Source organism: Chenopodium album, chromosome 8 (genome assembly GCF_948465745.1).
Source record: "Chenopodium album chromosome 8, dcCheAlbu1.1, whole genome shotgun sequence".
Lineage (NCBI taxonomy): Eukaryota > Viridiplantae > Streptophyta > Magnoliopsida > Caryophyllales > Amaranthaceae > Chenopodium > Chenopodium album.
The window spans coordinates 53,024,164-53,032,365 of NC_137841.1; the positions used below are offsets into that span (position 1 = coordinate 53,024,164).

An 8,202-nucleotide genomic window follows, 5' to 3' on the forward strand; every position below is an offset into this window, starting at 1 on the left:
TGACATGGAGGAGTCCAAGAGAGGTCACTTGCCAATGTCACCTGGCATAACCCTAAGCAAGAAGCAGTGTCCACAGACACCTGATGAGCAGGAAAGAATGAATCTGATTCCATGTGCTTCGCTTATTGGATCGATCATGTATGCCATGATATGTACTAGGCCAGATGTATCGTATGCCTTGAGTGCTACGAGCCGTTACCAATCAGATCTAGGAGAGGCCCATTAGACTGCGGCCAAGAATATCCTAAAGTACCTGAAAAGGAACAAGGATAAATCCTGGTGTATGGTGGTTTAGAGGAATTAGTTGTGGAAGGTTATACCGACGCAAGCTTCCAGACAAACACAGACGATTTAAAATTGCAATCTAGATATGTGTTCTGTCTAAATGGAGGAGCGTTCAGTTGAAAGAGTGCCAAGTAGAGTACAAATGGAGATTCTACAACTGAAGCCGAGTACTTAGCAGCTGCTGAAGCGTCTAAGGAGGTTGTTTGGATACGTAAGTTCATTGGTGAACTTGATGTTGTACCCTCCATAAAGGGTCCAATAGTCCTCTATTGTGACAACAATGGAGCTATTGCTCAGGACAGAGAGCCAAGGGAACATAAAAAAGTCAAACATGTCAAACGACAGTTTCACATGATTCGAGAATGGAAATCAGAAGGTGAAATCAGAATTTGCAAAGTTGGAACGGATGACAATGTAGCCGATCCACTTACTAAATTTTTGCCTCAAGTGAAGCACAACAAGCACATTTAGGCAATGGGAATCAGGCATGTAGGAGACTGGCTTTGATTTCCTTGTTTAGTGTTTTAGTTGAATTTTGAACATTTAATGTAAGACACTAAGAAAAACAATTCAAGTTTTGGAGTAATATAAATTTCATGCAATATTTTATCACTCTGTTTGCTATTTAATTGTGGTTATGAATTAAATAATGAGTCCATTCGATTCTTGGAATATTCAAAATAGGGTATCAAGACTAGTCTTGGTAAGGAAACACCTATTAAGTGAACATTGAATATTATAATAAAAAATTATCCCTAATCAAGGTCATTTAAACAATGGACAATTAATGACCAATTGAGATTAGTGTGTAGTATGATTTATAGCACCATTTCTTGTGCTACGAGGACATGATTGTCATAAATCATTTGCACAGGTATTAGTTTAGAACCATACTGGATCGATCTATGAGAATAATTTAGGAGATTAAAAATCGCCATAAGTATACTTCTCATTATGGCTATCGAAACCTATTTCCTCGACCATGAGTATTGTGAGTTCTCTTGTTTGAGTACTAGTCCGCTTTGATGTTGTCAAACGTCCGCCGTAATAGGGGATTATAACGGCAACACTCGGGCGGCTAGGTCCTCTTAGTAAAAGGAGCTACATTAAAAGACTGGGAGTGTCCCCCAATTAAAATAGGGAAGATGTCTTTGTTGTATACAAGGTCTCTCATAGAGCGAGACTGTAAAAATGCATGGCCGTGCTCGGATGGATTTTAGAAATCATCTGTTTATTGACAGTCGGACTCGGAATTGAGAAACAATTCTAGACGTAATAAGGATGACGAAATAATCTTACCTTATAGTTCATGAAGAGACATTAAAAGACATAGGAAAAAGGTTGTACACTAAATGCGCACTTGTCCTGAGGACAAGTGGGAGATTGAAAGGAATGGTGTCCTTCGAATAAGTGTACTATTCCGTTAGTGAGTTCAGAATTATTAGAAAGCTAATATATTCCATAAGATCAAGTGAACGGAATGCCTTGGTGGAGGCCGCTTCCGATCAGTAATATTAATGCATAATTAATATTACAGCTTAATCTTGACTGAACCCTTCGGGTCACACCCAAGCAACTAACGAACCGAAGCGACTAATTAATTATGAATTAATTAATAAGTCAACAACGTAATTAATATTTAGACGTCGGGAATTCGAGCTTAGAGCAACGAAACCGAACGTCGAAAGTCGAGTCGGAAAATAATAAAAGACGAGCCATGAAAATAATAAATCAACAAAGATCAACATACCCCTAGCAACGGAATGCCCCGAGCAAACCGAGTGCTAGGGGCATGGTGGCTAGCATCGCAATACTAGGCATAGCCTAGTGCGTCCTAGCGCTGCTAAGAGGTTGCCTTGTGCGCGCATTGGCTAGCAGCCATGCCAAAACAAGCCGCAGCAGCTAGCACGCAATGCGTGCCAGCCACATCAGCATGGCTAGGCCATTGTGCGCATGCTAGCGCTACTAGGCCTGCTGGGCAGCCGCGGCAAGGCAGCCTACCTTGGGTTCCTTGGTGCCCAAGTGTGGGTGCCACGTGGCGTGAATTGAGAGGAGCTTGAAGGGGTGTGTTGGCGGATTTTTGGAGAGGGAATGGGGAGCAAGTTTGGTCCCCCCTCCTCCAAATGGTCCTCACCTAACCTCTCACATGAGCTTACCACTTGTTGATTTATTACTAGTTTGATAATTAATTTTATTTTAGCTTTAAAATAAAATGGAAAAATAAAATTCTCCCACATTGATGGGAGAGCTTTTCACTCTCTTATTTTCCCTATAAATACCCAAGTTGGGGTGTTGGGAAAATCACTTGAGTGAGAGTTAAAAAAGGCATCACCATAGTGAAAACCTTTGAACTCATTAATCACTCGGGTTTTTGGTCGGGCCTTGCTAACTCCAAGGCATTGGACAATTTTCGGTGGTCGGGTTGTGGGTGGACTATCGTTGAAGGCCGTCGTATTTTCGAGGCTTGCTTTTGAAGTAAGAGCCCGTTCCGTTTGGGCGAAGCACGCTCCAAAGGTAATTATCTTGTCATAATCTCGTGATTAATTATTTATGTTTATGGTTTTATTTGTTGCGAGTGCGGTCTTGGTTTTGGGTTTGTTTCCGCGGTGAGTTGGACTCACCAAACCCCAACTAGAAGTTCTTGATTGATGATTGAAAATTGGTAATTCTAGCATTTTCTCCATTGAATAGAAGCAAGTTTGTAAGAATTTTTTTTACTTTAATGCAATCTTTAGCTTATCATATCAATTGCTTTTTTGATTGTTCAAGTTTGAATTGAATTTGTGATTGAATTAGTTTTATTGATATGATGATGATGAAATGGTTGATTAGTTTAGTTTTGATCTCGATTTCAATGGATTGTGAGTAGTTCTATTGCTAGAGGAATGGTGAAGCATATATGAGTAATGGATTTATGCTAATTAGGGGAAATTAATGGAGTTGATGTTGTGATTAAATTGGTTGATTGATTAAGTGCATGTGTGTGATTAATTGAAGAGTAGCTAACTTTTATTGTTACACTAGAATGCATTGTAAGGTTGCATTGATACAGAAAATTGATTTGTGGCTTGCTTTTGTCAATTGAGTAGGTTTGCAAGGTTTCTAGTTAGAGTCTCTCGTAGTTGACGCTAGCTTGACCTCTAGGAGATTAGCCTACCTTACTCTCTTGATTGCTTAATTGATTTTCCCTTGCAACACTCGACTTTGTCATCTCCAATCCCAATTAGCTATATCCATTCCGAGTATATGCGGATCCTAATCTTAGTGCTTGATAAATTTGATTTCATTTCTATTGTTTGATTGTTTTGAATATACATACCTCACTTCATTGCTTCGAAATAGCTTAATCTTTGACATTAGCATTCACCTCCCATTCTTTGTGGTTCGACCCTCGACTTACTCTATGCTTGGTATAGAGGTGTGTTGAGAGATTACAAATTTTGTTTTGACCTAGGGATAATTAGTTTTCAACGACCTAGTCTCCGCCCTAGATAAAAAATGGCGCCATTGCTGGGAAATGACGTAGATGATTGCTTTTGTTGTTGAGTCTATTTCATCTTATTTGCAAAAATACAAAAATATTTTTCTCTTTAGACTACATTTTTAGCCTTGCTATTGATATTTTCTTTGAGTTTTTGTATGCGTAGGAAAAGAGGAAAGACTTTAGTGCCATTTGATCCGGAAATCGAGAGAGCAATAACAAGGATAAGGGTTGCTAATCGTTCTTTGAGTCCAAGTTCTCTAAGAGAAGAAATTCACCAAGAAAGAGAAGAGGAGGATCAAATAAGCATGGGAGATGATCAAAGAGTTGCTTTGAAGGAGTTGGGAACTCCCGGTGCTTATAGGTTTGAAAGTGGGATTGCATTGCCAACAACACCGACGAACGACTTTGAAATAAGACTGGCCATGATCATTTTGATCGAAAGGAGACAATTTAGTGGGGCTAAGATTAAGAGTCCGCTAAACCATATCAAAGAGTTCTAGAAGTATTATAACACTATTAAAGTGAATGGTGTTTCTTAAGAGTTTATCCGGCTCAAGTTGTTCCCCTTCTCTCTCATAGGTCGAGCCTTGGAATGGTTGGACAAGGAGGTCAAGCCGAATTCTCTTACAACATGGGATGAAGTTACCAAGGAATTCTTGTCTAGGTTCTACCCCCAAAAGAAAACGGAGGAGGCAAGGACTTTGATCCAAAGTTTCAAGGAAAAACCTAGTCAGAGCTTGTATGAAGCTTGGGAGAGGTATAAGGAGTATCAAAGAGAATGTCCCCATCATGGAATCCCAACCTATCAAATCATTCAAATTTTATATGGAGGGTTGAGTCCTCAAGGCAAATCGTGTCTTGATGCGGGAGCCGGAGACCCAATCATGAACAAAACCAAAGAAGAGGTTGTGGACATTATAGAAGATGTGGTGCGCCATTATATGGATTGACAAGAAGGAGAAAGAGAGTCTTCGAGCAAGAATGAATCAACAGTTCATTCGGTTGATCAACTTAATGCCATCAACAATCTATCCTCTCAAATTGCAAGTTTGGGAAAGGAGGACAACAATCAAGGCCAAGCTTGAGAATGCAACTTCCAATGCACAAGGTCATCCCTCCCACATTAAAGGGAGAGGTACATCTTCTAACTCTACTCCTCCTTCTACTTTTAACAATATGCCCAATAGATGCTTATTTTGTGATGTTTGTGGGTATTATGACCATGATGCTTCTACTTGTTCAAATGGGTTTGAAAATCTTAATGATGGTGAGAGTAATGAATGTGAACATGTGAATTTTGTCTCAAACAATAACAATGGTTAAAGGTTTGATGGACCAAGAAACTTTAGAAATAGGAATTCTCACCAATAAGGTGGATATGATAACTATAACAATGGTAATTATAGGAACCAATGAAACAAAGGTTTCCGAGGCAACTATAATAACCAAGGTTATGGTAATCAAAACCAAGGCCAAGGGTATGGAAATCAAAGTCAATCTCAAGGCTTTGGTGGCCAAAATTTTTTGGCAACAATCAAAATTGAAGAAATTGGAACAATCAAAATAGGGGGAATTTTCAAAACAACCAAAGGAGACCCCCACCCAGATTTTGTCCAAAAACTCAAGGTGTTGGTGAAAATTCCTATTCTCAATCGTCCAAGTCCAATTTGGAGGAGATAATTGAAAAGCAAACAAAAATATTGAATACTTATATGGCGGTGAGCGATAAAAAATTTAATGAGATCATGAAACATAACAGAATGATTGAGACACAAATCACACAACTAGCAAACACTTTGAAAGATTGTGCTAGTCCTTCTTCATTGCCTTCTCAAAGAGTTGATCCTAAGAAGCTTAAGCTAGGATAACTTCATTGCCTTTCTCAGTCTTCAAGAAGCTTAAGCTAGGATAACTTCTTCCTACCAACATGACTTTGTAATTGGCCGATAAATCCATCAAGTTTCCAGAGGGAAGAGTTGAGGATGTTCCCCTTAAGATAGGTGGTTTTACAATTCCTGTTGATTTCATTGTGCTTGAAATAGAAGAAGATGACCACATTCCTATTATCTTAGGGAGACCGTTCTTAGCTACTTTTTCGGGAGCTTTGATTGATGTTAAGGGAGGCTGTATTACTTTGAGAGTTGGTAACAAGAAAGACAGCTTTGAGCTAAAATCGATGCATGAGTCCTTATCCCTTGTGAAAGGAATCAAGAGTGATGATTACCTTTGTTCATTTGATAATGTGTATGTGATTGATTCTTCATCTAACAATGTTTATGATATTTTTGATGATGTGCTTGTGAGTTTTGATTGCATGAAAGTTAGTGAAGATAAGAAGGAGCTTTCAAAGGCTATGAACGAAGAGGAGATTGACATTCCTCACTGGTTTGAGCTCTACCTTCAAGAGGAGGAGGATGATTCCATTGATGTAGATGGTGTGAAACCGTCTGCAAAAAGAAACAAAGTCAAGAAGAAAGCAAAAGCTTTGAGGAAGAAAAGAATGAGATTGAAGTTGAGAAATGAAAAAATTATTTTTAAAGTGCAAGCAAGTGAAGTCTTTTCAAGCAACAATGAGAGGTTGCTTAAAAATGAAGGAGAAGTTAATCTATCTGCTACCTTGGACAAGGTGGTATTCTTTGACCCTCCATGATTTGGAGGAAGGGTCGAGCTTAGGACCTTAAGCAAGCGCTTCTCGGGAGGCAACCCAGAGATTTATAACCTTTTCTTTTGATTTCTATTGTTCTTAATTTTCTTTCTTTTAGTTTCTTTACAATTCTTTCACTTGTTTTTATTTTGGATTTATAGGTTGAATTCTTGGAGTTGGATTAAATCAAGTGAAAACGAGAAATGGAATAGTGTTTCGCGGTATTTGATGTGATTATGTTCGATTTTATCGAAATTTTGAGGTAAAAGGGGTAAGAATTGTTAGCGAGGTAAGATAGGAAATTTGTGCTTAAGTTTGAAGAAAATTTGAACTTAGTGAGTTCATTGTGGTGCTACCATTATTTTAGGGGTGTTGAACCCACATTCTTCATATTTAGAAAATAATTGTTATGATAGGTTCAAAAATACAGGAATGATAATTATCGAAGCACCCACGCATGAACGCACCTAGGAGAAAAGCATTAGGAGCATCAGCTAGCGCGGGCGCGCGCGACGCTGGCGCGGGCGCACTGCCAGGTCGCTCGGCCGCACTACCCCCCAACCGAGCCTTATCTTTTCTTTCTTCTTCTTTATTTTCCCTCATTTCTCCTTCACCCTCAATTCTCACGCCCTCTTAACCCTTCACCCTCATCTAGGACGCACCGCACCATACCCTTACTTATTTTCATCAGTTTAACTCAAATTCCTTCAAATTTCCATTAAAATTCATCAAATCCTTTTACATTTCTTCCATTTTTAACAAAATTCATACTACCTTTCATCCATAACAACCACCATTCTCTCTCCTCCATTGTTTAAGCTAATTTGGGAATTTTTGTGTGGGTGGAAATTGGTGGCTAAAGTTTGCTCTAACTTGCTTTTTGTATGGTATAATCATCTTCTCTTACTCTTAATTGCTTTATTATACCATATAATGGCATGCTTTGGGTAGTTTATGTGTATAAATAGTAGTACTATGTATTTTGGTGATTTTTATTGTTGAAATCGGATTTTGGTTGGTTATTTATGATGTATCATGATTGATTATTGCTTACATTGTGTTTGTTTGTAGTTTGTGTAGCTTTATTGATCGTAATTGTTGAGAATTGTTGAGTTCGGATTTTTGGTAGTGCTACATTGATATTGTTGAGCTTTGGTTCTTGGTTCCTTTGTGCTTGGTGTATGGTTTGAATGCATTTGTTGGCTTGAATTGGTGGTGATTGTGTACATTTGGGATTGCTCGATTTTGGAAGTGAATTGTTGCTTGACGGTATTGGTAAAGGATTTTGATTGAGGCATTTTAAATTGTTGGTTGGAGTTTCTGATGGTGATTGTGGTATATTGTGATTGGATTGTTGAGTTACTATGTTTGAGAATTCATCATGTATAAACAAATTAAAAACCTTCTCAAGAAACGAAAAACCAATGTCACTATTGAAGAACCTGCTCCTTCTCCTTCTCCCTCACAACCTCGTCAAGCTATCCCTATCCCCAAACTACGAATTACTGACCCCATTCAAAAAGCTAGATACACCAAACTCAAAGAAAACCGTTCCCTTAAACCTTCCCGACACTACTTCCAAGCGGACATGATTAAGCTGGGAATTGATGAAGATTTAAGGGAATTGCTTAACAACCTTTGCATGGGATCTTTCGTGAGCCGGAGTTTCCGTACCTATGTTCAACCGCCTTTGCAGTTCTTGGCCACGGTTGAGCTTGTGGTGGCCGAGGGTGGTTACTACCGTGTTCGTTTTAAGCTCTTCTACATTTAATTTGATCAATCCCTAGAA

At 38.8% G+C, this 8,202-nt stretch overlaps 1 non-coding gene across 1 annotated transcript; it reads right to left on the reverse strand.

The window, feature by feature from the left end:
• Nucleotides 1-4,459: 4,459 nt before the first annotated feature.
• Nucleotides 4,460-4,565, reverse strand: LOC145557149 (small nucleolar RNA R71). The gene has a single exon (XR_014092205.1). It is a non-coding gene; the product is annotated as a small nucleolar RNA R71 (small nucleolar RNA).
• Nucleotides 4,566-8,202: the final 3,637 nt, after the last annotated feature.